Below are 13,788 nucleotides of genomic sequence, written 5' to 3' on the forward strand. Positions count from 1 at the left end.
AATGAAATCTTATTTGAAATCTCATATAGAAGGGGATATATACTTGCTTGAAATAGGCGTGAGGAACTTACTTAGGACCTGACTGTTCTGCCTTCCTCCACCTCTCTTCAGGGAGGAAGTGTTTGGAGATACCCAGGAAATACCCAGTGTTTGGAGAACATGGTTTAACAAATACCTGTGTCAGAAGTGCTCCTATAGTCGTTTTGGTGAGAAATGAACTAGCTCAGAATTAAAATTTGGAATTGAGCATGGAGTATATGGGGCATAGTCAAGAGATGTAGGAGTTAAAGTTAACATCGCTTTGAATGAGTGGTATGGAAAAGGCAGAAATCTGGGATGTTTTTAGGCCAATGGGTTGATTGATGGTATCGTTTCTTGAGAAGCTACCACAAATGAACATGTTGATTTCAGACCACTGAAGAGTTTTTGGCTTATTCAAGCTATAATGTGCAATACAGCTAGAGCTCAAGAGAGAGATCTACTGTAGATTCATGGTTTTAAATTATTGCACAGGCGAGTCAGTTCTAGATTAAGAAGACTAGACTGAGAACAGAGAAGAACCAAAAATATACATTCTGAGAGACAGCAATGTTAATGTAATCATAAAGGCAAAAAACACTTGAGTTGCCGTAAACAGCAGATAACCAGGAAGAATCCACAGGCTTTTGAGAAGGGGAGCGTTCCCAGGAAAAGCTGATCAACAGCATGAAATGTCAAGCATACCAAGGTCATAAAATATCCTTTAGGCTTAGCGATTATAAAGTCAGTGAGTAATATACAAAAAGTAAAACGGAGATGAGGGTTGCCATAGGAATGAATACGAGAAAAACTCACGGAGGCAGTGAATATTTTGTGAATGAAAAGTTAAAGAGAGGAGAGAAAGAAAGGAATGTGGGGTCAAAGATGTGATATTTTTTGAAGGTGGCAACTTGAGGGCAAAGAGTAATTTGAGAATAATTTATTATGTATTACTCTCTGAACCATTCATTGTTTTCACTGAATTTCTTTCTCATTCCTTCCATCTATAAGTATCTTTCCTCCAAAATCTGTCCTGTTCTCTTAAATAGAAAACTCTCTGCTCTTTGTAACTACAAAGCATTATGTTATATTCAACCTTCTAAAAGCATTAAGTATTAAATCTTTGCTTTTCCTTTAGCTCACATATTGGCCCTACCCTTAAGTTTTACAACTTACTAGAAGTAAAGCCAGGCTTTACTTCACAGCTCTTGAATGCTTCTGTACCTAACCATTTAAGCTTGGCACTGTGATTTCCCTCCCTTTCTAATCCTTGCTCCTGGTTTTGATATTTTTCTTTATTGGATTGTATGAAGGCACAGTTTTAAGGCAAACAACCATAAATAGCACATTACTTTTTCTTTTCCCACTTTTATAGGGAGATCAGTTCTTGATGCCATGTTTAAAATAAATCACTTAGTACTTATCTAGTCCCACACCAGGGACGCTGCTTTTGCATTTTTGTTTCACTTAATTCTCAGAACAGTCCCGTATGAGAGATACTACTATACCTTTCTTTTATAGAAAGTGATTAAGCCTCAGAGAGGTTAAAAAAAAAAAAAGAAAGAAACCTTGTTCAAATATACAATATTAATAAACATCAGAACAAGAATTAAATTCACTAAGTATAATAATATAAGCACAATGCCTGATGTATAGCTAGCACTGAAGATCATGTTTTAGTGCTAATGCCATTTCTTATAGTTTTAATAATTTATAGCCAGTGTTTTTCCATTATGACGTAATTTTCTCCTATTTTCAAACAATTAGTTCAAAAAGATGATAGCAAAAACTCATATGATATCAAGACATAATAAATGTTAGCTAATAATCTGAAATTAACACAGTTAAGCATCAGAAAGAATACCTGGGATAGGATGAGAAAGTGAAATTGGAGCATAATGATAGATGCCCTTTTCACCAGTACCAGTACTAAAAGTGGGTAGAGGCTAGTTTCCAGCAGTAGATGAATATAAAATTAATAACTTCTCATCTTTGGTTGATGCGTGGTAATGATCTTTGTGATAATGTATTTAAGAAAACACTGAGGAAAGGTTTTGGAATTTCTCTCACTTCCTGAATGTGAGGAATCTGAGTTCAACTGCTTTTTAAATCCTTTGTCCACAGGATTTCTTCTAGGCATTTTGTTTGCATTTGAAGGAATAACTACAAGAACAGAATAAATGAAAAGAGACAGAAGGGAAAAAAGATGTTAAAACATGTTTTAATATTACAATGTTGATCAATTCTGATAAGATACATAATGCTATTAAAGGCCCTTACTGAAAAAAAAAACAGAAAAAATACTAGTTTTAAGATTTCACAATCAGTTCATAAAAAAGCACAAAGCTCTATGCTTGGAACCCAGATTTGTCTGACTCTGAAGATGACTCTGAACCAGTACAGTGCTCCGAATTTTTAGTCTTCCAGTAATCAGTTCTCAGAGGCTGCAGTCACCTTCTGGCTCCCTATTAATTATCATTTTAACAGTCACAGACAGGAGCAGTATGCTGTTATGGTTTTCACAGCAGGCATGATTGCCTTGATGCTTTCTAATCCAAGCAGTTCTTTATCCTGCAGCAGATTCCTTTCTTCCATCTGTAGCTGAGTGGTTTCAGAAATCCCCACGGGAATTGTTGGCCACCGCATTTGTGGATGCCAGTAATTGAGCTATCTACTCCAGCTGCAAGCTGTTGGACAGCGTGGGTAGTTGAAGGGCATAGCCCTGCTGTAAAGCTTGGTCGCAGTGAGAACAGAAAGTTCAATGCCTCCTGTTGGTTCACCATGCACTGGGGACCTTGGCTTATCCTGGGTTCACCCCATGATTTTCTCACCAGTCTTGTATCATTTTTACAAGAAGATGGTATTTGCTGCAAGCCACCTGGCCTGTAAGTTGCTTTTAGGCTTTTATAGTGTCTGTACACAAAGAACAACTGTTCTCTGTATCTGCTATCAGTGCTCCGTGCTGTAGAATTATACTGGGCACAGTGTTGATTCTGTTATGAGCCTGCACTTTATTTTATAGCTTGTCTCTGACCTGGACTGGGATCTGTCTTATGTCACTCTTACTTAATTATACATGTCCATGCTTTCTATCAAAATCATTTCTGTCTGTGTCCTTTGGAATAGAGGACATTTGTTACACGTTTAAAAAATTTGACTCTGATCATTGAAGCATAACTACAGGAATGAGAGCTTTCGGAAAGTATCATCTGGGATTATCTCACAGTGTATGAGCCTCCATGTATCCTGTTTGCTCGTTAGTTTTAGGTGTTTTTGGTAATGTACTTTTCAGTCACAATTGAAATGTGCTGATGATTGAATTTGCAATCAGTGCCCATTGTGTCTTGTTATCATTGTATTTCCAATACCTAACATGCATCTGCATATTTGCATATAGTAGGTGCTAAACAATGTACACTGAATGAATGAATGAATGAGTCCATTGATTGAGTATTCCTGTTTTCATAATAACTTTACAAGTAGGCCCCAATTTCTGGTCTTTTCATTTTGATATGCAAGCGTCTTCCTTCATTTATTCAACACAAAATGTATTCTTTATTTACTGTGTGCCAGTCACTTTCCTCAAAGGGATCACATCTAGGGGGTGTGTATGTGTATGTGTATATGTGTGTGGGTGTGACAGAGAGACAGAGACTGAGAGTAAGCGTGAGCGTTGGGTGGGGTGTAAATACACATGTAACTAAGCAATCACAACCAGTGTGTAAATTAAGGGCAGGTGCAGTGCAGCACAGACATCAAACCCAGATCCAGACCTATGGATGTTTCCCAGAAAGAGATGATTATTTTGCCAGGTTTTTAAAAAAGGTGAGGTATCAAGGATGAGGCTTGTGGAGAGAAGAACGTAATTACTGGCAGAGCCAACAACACATAGAGGTGTGAGCAAGCATGTAAGGAGTGAGGAGTGGCTGCTGGAGGGAGGTGTTCAGTGAGCCCTGGGGCACTGCCAATTCTCAACACCTCTGATACCACCATATTCCAAGCCAGGATCTTTCCCTTGCCTACAATAAATAGCCTCCTACATGGTCTCCCTGATTTTATACACTTCTAATCATCTCTTCTAACAGCTGCCTGAGAGACCTTTTTAAAATGCAGATCATATCCCTCCTTTGCTCAAAACTCTAAGTGGCTGACCATCTCATTGAATGAAATCAAAAGTCTTTAAAATGGCCTACAAGTCTCTAGATGCTTTGGCTCCTGGCTCTCTCTGCTCTTGCTTCCTGTCAGTCTTCCCATACTCACTCCAGCCATACTCAGAATTCCTACTGTCTCTCAAGGGCACCAAACATTCTCCCAACTAAGGATTTTTGTGTACTTTTTGTTCTCTCTTCTTAAAACATTCTTTCCCCCAAATATTCCCAAGACCTTGTTTCATGCTTAAGTGTCACTCAGAGCTTCCATGACCACACTATGTAAAATTGTACCCACCCTCTCTTCTCTTACTCACCTTTGTTTCCTTTAAAATCCTAACAGCATATCACTACCTGGCATTGCCCTCAGTACATATTTGTTTATTGTCTGTTCCTACCCCCAGTAGAATATAAGCTACATGAGGATGGGGGTGTTCTCTGCTTTGCTCACCATCTTAACCCCGATTCCTAGAACAGAATTTGACATATAGTAGTCCCTCAACACCTGTTTGTTGGACTAATACACACATGAATGAATGGGGATTTGTTTGTTTTAAAGAATCTCTCCTCCTACATGATCATTATACACACTAGAGAAATTGGATTTTATCCTGAAGGTAATGAGGAGTGATTGAAGAATTCTAAGCAGGGGAGTGACATGACCGAACTTGTATTTTAGAAAGAACATCTGTCATACGGGAGAAGGATGTGTAGAAGCCTTTTGGAGTAATTCAGGCAAGAAATTATGAAAATTGAAAAAAAAAATGTGAAAGTGATGAAAGAGAATGAGAAACTTTAAAGAAATATTCAGTTGGTGAAGTCGGCAGGTACCCTTAAATCACAAGGGTGTGTTGGTGCAATAGTAGGAAATGTAGAGTGACTACCCAGAAGTCTCCCAGTTTTGATACTGAAAGTTCTGCATTCTGAGAAAACCCTCAAGCCTGGAAACAGACTGGTTGGTCACCCTTAAAAAATCAAAGATGCTCATGGAACACAATCTTTTCCTCCATCTACATTTACATAGTAGGAATGATTCCCCCATGAATTATTATGTTCTGTAAGAATCACTTCAAATCCCATGTTCCTGTAAATATTCTTCACCTTCACCTCCCTTTCTACCCCCCACCTCCAATCACCCCACAGCCTTATATCATCTCCCTCTTCTGAAGAAACACAATATCTGTTCTTAATCTCTTCTAGAACAAGTGACCTAATCTGCTTAGTGTAATATATCCATTGACCATACTGCACATTTACCTCTTAGACTCAAAAAGCTTACTTAGTTTAATGAACACACTTTATTCATCCTATTATCCCTGCCAAGCCATGTTGTACAGCTATGAATCCACATCTGCTGAAGGAGTTGATGCAGGCATGTGTGTATGCTATGAGTCTGGGTAAACAGAAGGTGAAGGCTGACAGTGTTGATCTTTGCTTGGAAAAAGGGAGTAGTGTGATCACATACTAGTGGCAACCTGGAAACATTAATCAAACACAAGCTGGCCACCATCTTTAAAGAAGGAGTAGAGAATACAACAGTTGTTATTACTCACAAGCATGATTCTCAGCATAGCCAAGACCTGCACATCCAATCACCTTAAGACTGCTCTGTGTGCTGTCTGGGGCTCATTTACTCTAAGTTTCCAGAATTTATAAAAATAAAATCCTTTGAGAATTACTTTTTACATGCTGCTGCATTCTTAGCAAAACATCACGTGAACACTGAATACTTCCTTATGATCTCTAACGTACTGATTCAGGGATATGTGTACACGTCTCAATCTCATATGTCTTCAAATCCTAGTTATTATTTTTAAGACTTGGTATCATTACCTTGTAGTTAGATGCAAGCTTGTATATTTATGCCCGTATATATAATTCATGGAAACCATTTGAGAACTTGTGTTTAATTTCTGAAGCACAGTCCAAAGTGGTGGGAGCCACCTCTAATGACTTGAACAGTCATATGACAACAGTCCTCTTGTTAAAACACCTTGCACAGAATAGGTAGCATACTGGAACTTTAGATCCAACCCCTCAAAACTCGCAAGCAAAGGATATAAATAGAATATTCTTCCTGACTATTTTTTGGTGTGAGGATTTCTTGTTTCCTTTGTTCATTGTTGAATGCTTTGATGTCAGGTGACTAGATATAGCTTCCTTAGGCAAGCCGGTAGAGGCCCCTGCTTCAAGCAAAGCTAGTCTCCTCTTCTTTGATACCAGGTTCTCCTACAACTAGTCTTCTAATCTTTTCATGCTTTCCTTTTCTGAAATGAAAAAAAAAGATCTATTTTTCTCAATATGCATTTGCATTATGATAACACTCTGAACAGAGGATTTGAAATCCTGGTGTCCCTGGGGCTCTCTCCTGGGAGGATATAAACTCGAGAACTAAGAGAAAAAAAAAATTCCCAAGAATATCCTTCAAGTTGGAATGAATTGTCTTGATATAGAAGTAGGTTGAATTTGATCAATAGTCAACCAAGTTCTAAGCATTAGAATGTCACATGATCAGGACAGTAACATATATGAGATGATCCTTCAGAGCTACACTAGTCCCAATTTATATTCTAAAAATCATCTAAATATTCAAATTATCATCTTTAAGATTAAACCATGAAGACCAGTGGTACCTCTTAAGCCAAATGGTTTCCTTCTTGATCATAGAAGACATTACTTTTCTCTGTATATATTTCAAGTTTTTTTATACTTTAGAACAGTCTGTTCACTCGAGGCATAATGATATAAGGATGTAATAATGTATTTTGATGATATGTAGATTAAAAAATGGAAGTAAGAGAATTTAAGTACTGCACCAGGGTCCTAGTGACACTAAACAGTTACTCTTCATACTCATGCCAGATCTAGAATCTATAATACTGACTTATAGTTACATTGACCTAAAACCTTTTCAGTACTGCTTGGAAAGAGATGAATTAGCTAAATGGTCTTTGAGCCCAAATATTCGATGATTAAATCACATAATGTTTTAGTGCAATGCTTTCTAGAAAGATGTTATAGTGGCCCCAGCAGGAGTCTCTGCATGGCCAGGCAGGCTGGCCTGGAGTTTGCATCACACTGAGGACGGAAAGGAAAGGTCTGTCACTCTTGACTTAAGCATCCCATATCTCCACTTTAAAGTTGGGCATTTTTAAGCTGTTTTGAGGGGCTCAAACATGAATAGTGGCACACAAACAGCTGTGCTCACTAGAGAGCTTTCATAATGATGACAGTTCCTTGCCTGTGCAGGCAGAGTTACAATCCATAAAGTTCTTTTAAAGTCATTATATCCTTTGCACCCAGCTGTCGGGCTAGGTAAATATCTCCATTCCCATTTTGTAAATGGGAAACTGAATCTCTGAGTGACCATCTTGAAACACAAGAATCATTCAGTTATTTAGCATGAGTATGGAATTTGTTATACTTGACCATATTCTGTTTAGTAGTTATATGAGTCAGGTATTACTGACCAGTTTTCAAAATATATTAACAAATATAGGAAAAGAGTAATGATCATATTTAAACCTTATTGGTAAAAATGGGGGATTAAGTGTACGAAATACCCTCCCCCCAAATGAACAGTGTATTGAGTACCTTTAGTCTAGGACACTGTGCTAGACACAATGTTGACATATAGGGTTCTGAAGAGGTCTAGGTTGTGATAAAACAATGATGAACTCTTTACTTTTATTTGTAATTTTATGCAATTGACATTTCTTTACAAATATCAGTAAGAGATCTTTCCTAAAAGAATAAGATGCTTAAGGAAACTGGTGACTTCCTCAAAGCATCTAAGTAATGAACAATGTGGGAAGTTCAAGTGGAAATGCCTCTTCCAAAGGGAGCCTTGCCTCTTCACACTGGGCAGTTTGGTTGCGCAGGAGTTTTACAGAGAGTGCTGACTCTCTAATTCTGTGCAAAGAAAAGCTGTGATAAAATGGGTGATACTTAAAACAAAATGTTCTTTGCTGTGGGCAGAGTTCTCAGACAGTATTTTGCCTTCATTATCCCCAGTCTAATCCTTATAAGCACACACAAATTTCTGTCGAGGTAATGTCTCAAATTTCTAATTCAGTCAATACATACTTATTGAATGTCACTATGTGCAGAACATGTACATAACTATTGGAATAGTGTATCAGAAAAATTGACTATCACTTTTCTTTCCTATGTGTTCATTTTTGCCCTCTGGGAAGAGAAACTTAGTTCTTTGTGAAAAATCTACTTATATAGCTCTAAGCTATGTAATACATTCAATTAATAATTTTCAGTTTCCTCAGTCAAATGATCACAAGCCAATCTTAGGTATTAAAGGTAAATATTAATTACATAGTAGCTGAAATTTTTGTTTTGGCTTACAGGATCTGAAAAAAACATCTAGAGAAATCTATATACCATATACTGAAAATGTCAATCCAGTGTTTTGAGATATTTACAACCTGTCTAAGAAAATGTTTAGGGTGAAAATACTTGAGGCACTTTAAGAAGTTTTAGAATTGGAGGGAAAGATAGGAGGCTAAAAACAATGCCATCCTGAAGGCAATGTGAAAATGTAAGGTAACTTTTCTATAATTACCTAATTACATTTTACAGTGTTTTTTACAGCATGGAGATCAGTTATAAGATTTGCAAAGAGAAGCTCTTACAATCATTTCAGAAACACAAAAGGGTTGCTTGAAGAACCTCAGTGTGGTAGAGAGAATCAAATCATTGAAAACAGGCTTTCACACTGGTTTCTTTCTACTAGTTATCTCCCTCATTCTTCTGTTTACTTGAAGTTGTGTATTATTTTCAGGAGATGCAACAAAATATTATAATTTTATTTCTGTGTGTGTTTTTGCTGATCCACTAACAGCTTTTATGAAAACTGTATGTTTTCAGAGACTCCCTTTCTTCCTTGTACACTTGGCAATATTTTCATCATTCAAAAACAGACCTCAATATTACCTTTTCTATAAAGATCTTCTGGAATCTCCAATGTTCCATCAAGTCACTTTCTTACCAGGCTCCCATGACATTTCATATCCATCTCTACCAATGCTAACTCACTGTTTTGTGCATACAAGACTGTCTCTTCTTATGGACTGGAAGGCCCTAGAGGGGAAGAACCACTAGAGCAGTTGTCTGAGATGATATACTGGCCAGACAAATAGAAGTGAACAGACCATCCAGTTCATTAGTTCATTGCATATATGTTCTTATTTCTCCCTTAAATTGGGCTTTCTCTCTGAAGGCCCTGTTTTTCTGCTGTTGCACATGGTTTATCACATGCATCAAGAGATTAGGAACATTAAGCAGGTGACAAATATCAACAATGAGCTGGGGATTTATTGTAATCAACCAATATGCTCAGCCTTGTAATTGCTCAGAGCTTTTTGCTCCATAATTATATGGTTGCCTCAGTGTAGCCATTCAATGATATTATAATTAGTGGGTAATTAACTAAAGCATTTGCTGAGATGCTGCAGAGCATGAAACATGTGTGCAGGTTGATAACGTGAGGATTAATAAACTACTTAGTCAGCAATTTTCTAAAACCACTTTAGCAGATCTTTTCAAACCCGCAGTTGTAAACCTCTTTCCATCTTGCAGATTCTACTTTATTCCACAAGTTGTTTTGTGTGCCATCTCAAATGTGGAATGGGGCCATCTAAGCCCTGCCTTGCTGCCTCTTCCACCCTACCTGCTCTTCTATACATGCCTTCTCCACTTCCACAGCACCTTAATCTTCATAACAATTGCCAGTTTGCAAAGAGATCCTATGTTTGTGACTTTATTTGACATGTGAGGTGGATCCTGCAGAGGATTGGCTCCAACTTAGAGATGGAAAAAGCTTAGAGAGCTTAAGCCACTTGCCTCAAATACCTTCGCTTTAAAGGCTGTTGGTAAATCATACCTATTTCAAACCTGAGCCCCTTCAGACTCTATATTGAGTGCTCTTTACAGTGTACTTTGTATAAAATGGGGCACATTAAAAGCCAAAAACGAGGCAGAGCAGAGTACATTTGGGGGGAGAGAAAGGGAAAAAAAAAGAAGGCAGAATAACAGGTAAAAGTGAGAGTAAATATTGAAGGGAAGTAATAGGGAATGTTGTTGATACCTAAAAGATACGAAACTCTACCAAACACTATCAATATGTAAACACAATTTGGCTGCAGTCACACTCTCTTATGCAAGAGCTTCCCCCTCTGTGAGAAGACAGTACTAGTAGTACCTAAATCATAAGGCAGCTTGGGAGATTAGCTGAGATAACGCATGTTAAGCTCTTAGGGCAATGTCAGATACACAGTAACCACCAATGGTTGAGAGCTGTTAAGATGTGAGAGGGAGAGAAATAAAGAGAGAAGAAGGGAGACAGGGAGGGAGAGGGACAGAGAGAGAGGATATGAATCAGGAACCTAAGGGGTTTGAGAGGAGAAATGGGTTCTGCCTACCTAGTGATGCCCAGGGAAAGAGTGAATGACTGGACTCATGGGCTCAGTGAGTCAATCTTGGGGTCAGGAGACATTTTCACCATTGAGGAGATGGTTTCCCCTGCTTGTCCAGACTAAGCTCATTGAATACTGGCGTCCACATACCAAGCCCTCTTGTTCTGATTCCATCCCATCCTTACTAAGCAACCTTCTGTTTATGATTTGGTTTCCCTCAGAGCCAGGGAGGTGCTGCTCTCCAAATGCCAGCACATACACCTCTGTCTGGAAGTCATCTATTTCACCACTCTTATCACTGTGGATTGTACACTATCACAGTGGTAACTGGTTCTGTGACTCACCCTTTATGAGCCTCCTCTTCTTCCTTGTCTCACTTCCACACTCCTCTAATGGTGTTTCTTTTACTTTCTCATAAACTAGTTACCCTGGCATCCTTGTCTCAGGGTCTGCCCCTGGGGCAGCCCAAACTATCACAATCCCCATATCTCTCTGCCTCGCAACTTGGCCTTCCTCATTTAGGTTGTTCTGCATGGTGGAAGGCTTGACCACCAACAGGACTGATGTCATGTGCATGTAGATCATGATTTATGGGAAGAAGAGAGACATCCGTTCAACTCTAGTTATGAAAAATCCTGGGAAGAACTGACGTGTGTCATGAAGTAGGTATCAAGGGAGGTGTAGCGCTTTGCTTTTCCTGAACTGAGTGACAAGCCCAGACAGGAGGGAGTGGGTGCTTGTAACCAGTGAACTGTCAGAAACTCAGAGAGTGAATGAGGAGCAATCCCCAAAAGGAAGGAAAAGAACTCAGCAGTATGCTCAGCAGACAAGAACAAAAGATGTCCAGCTTAGATATATAAGAAAAATAGCACCACTTACTGAATATAAATCAGCAGTGATGGTATCATATTCCTCCAGAAATGAAGAGGGGAAACTGTCAAGATAGTCTGTTCGGTCCCACTGTACCCCTTGCTAGATTTGTTCTCAAACCCTGGCTTCCAGTTTCAATTCTCCGAGGCTCTACTTTAGAGCATCAGAGTGAAATGCAGCCAGGTAGTCTTCATATCTGCCTAGTCACCAAGTGCCACTAGTGGAAGTGGTCTGGATCAGAGTTAGCAAAAAATGAACATGTTTTTTAATTTTTCTAGATAGTTTATTATTAGTATATTTAAGCACAACCAATTTTTGTGTACTGATTTTGTATCCTGCAAACTAAACTGAATTCGTTTATTAGTTCTAACAGGTTTTTGTTTTTGTTTCTGGCATATATGTGTAATCTTTAGAATTTTCTATATGTATGATCATTTTCATGTGCAAACAGAGACAGTTTTACTTCTTCCTTTCTGACTTTGATTTTTTTTTTCCTTGCTTATTTCTTCTGGCTAGGAGTTCCAGTACTACGTTGAAAAGAAGTGGTAAGGGTAGGCATCTTTGTCTTGTTCCTAATCTTAGAGGAAGGCTTTCAGCCTTTAACCTTTGAGTGTGATGCTACATGTGGGCTTGCCATATAAAGCTTGTATTATATTAAGGCACATTTCTTCTGTACAAAAATGCTTATCATGAAAAGATACTGAATTGTGTCAGATGCTTTTTTTTTTGCATCTATTGAGATAATCATATGGATTTTATCCTTCTTTTGTTAATATGATGTATTACGTTTATTGACTTGCATATGTTGAACCATTCTTGCACCTCAGGGATAAATTCCATTTGACCATGATATATGATCCTTTTAATGTATTGTTGAATTTGTTCTGCTAATATTTTGTTGAGAGTTTTTGCATCTGTGTTCATCAGAGGCCTTAGTCTGTAATTTTATTTTTTAATATTTTAAAATATTTTTATGTTTTTGTAGTATTCTTGGTTGGTAGTTTTTCTTTGGGGCAGTTTGAATATATCATCCCATTTTCTTCTGGCTTGCAAAGTTTCTTCTGAGAAATCCACTCATAGTCTTATGGTGGTTCCTTTGTATGAGATAATTTTTTTCTTTTGCTGTATTCAAAATTCTCTTTGTCTTTGGGTTTTGAGAATTAGATTACAGTGTGTGTCAGTGAAGTCTTATTGGGTTGAAGTAGGTGTATAAAAGATTTAAGACTGCTATGTTCTTGTTGAATTGGCCCCTTTATCAATATGAAATCATCTGCTTTTTCCCTAGTAATATTTATTGATTTGAAACCTACTTCGATGTTAATATAGGCATTTCAGCTTTACTTGGTCATGTTAACCGTGGTGTATCTTTTTCTATTCCTTTATTTTAAACCTATTAGTGTATTTATATTGGAAGTGTATTTTCTGAAGGCAGCATAAAATGAGATCTTATTATACATTTAATGTAAGAATCTTTGTTTTTATTGGGTTATATAAGACATTTATGTTTAATGTGATTATTATATGGTTACTCTTAAATCAGTAATCTTCCTATTTTATTTGTTTGTCCCATGTCTTCTTTACTTTCTTTTTCTCTGCATTCTGTTCAGTTAGTTGAACATATTTTGCAAGTATGTTTTATCTCTTTTGTTGGATTGTTAATTCAAACCATCTGATTTGATATTTTAACAGTTTATTTGGAGTTTATAGCTTGCCCATTTAACTTATTATATTCTACTTTCAAGGGATACTATACCACCTCACATATAAGAACCTTTAATAGTAAACATTAAATTTTCCTCTATGACTTGCTGTTACTAGCATGTGTTTTACATAACTTATAAGCCCCACATTATAGTATTTTTATCTTTGTCTAAACAGTTAATTATCCTTTAAAGAGACATAGATAATGAGAAAAAATTTTACATATTTACCCTTGTAATTACTTTCTCAGTGCTTTTCATTTATTTGTGTAGATCCACATTTACATTTTATTCTACCCTTTAACTTTTTTTATAGTGTAGTTTTGCTAGTTAAGAAACCTTTCTGCTTTTTTGTGTATGTCTGAAATGTCTTTATTTGGCCTTCATTTTTGAAAGATGTGTTCACTGCATATAGAATTTTAAGATGATCATTTTTTTCTTTCAGAACTTTACAACTCTTCCACTGCATTCTCATTTTGATTATTTTTATGAGAATTTATCTTTGTGCCTACATAATGTGCCTTCTTTCCTCAGACTGCTTTTAAGATTTTTCTCTTTCTGATTGGTTCTGAGAAGTTTGATTATTAGATATTTTTGTAGTTTTCTTCATGGTCTTGTGCTTGG

This window comes from Vicugna pacos, chromosome 6 (genome assembly GCF_048564905.1).
Source record: "Vicugna pacos chromosome 6, VicPac4, whole genome shotgun sequence".
Taxonomy (NCBI): domain Eukaryota; kingdom Metazoa; phylum Chordata; class Mammalia; order Artiodactyla; family Camelidae; genus Vicugna; species Vicugna pacos.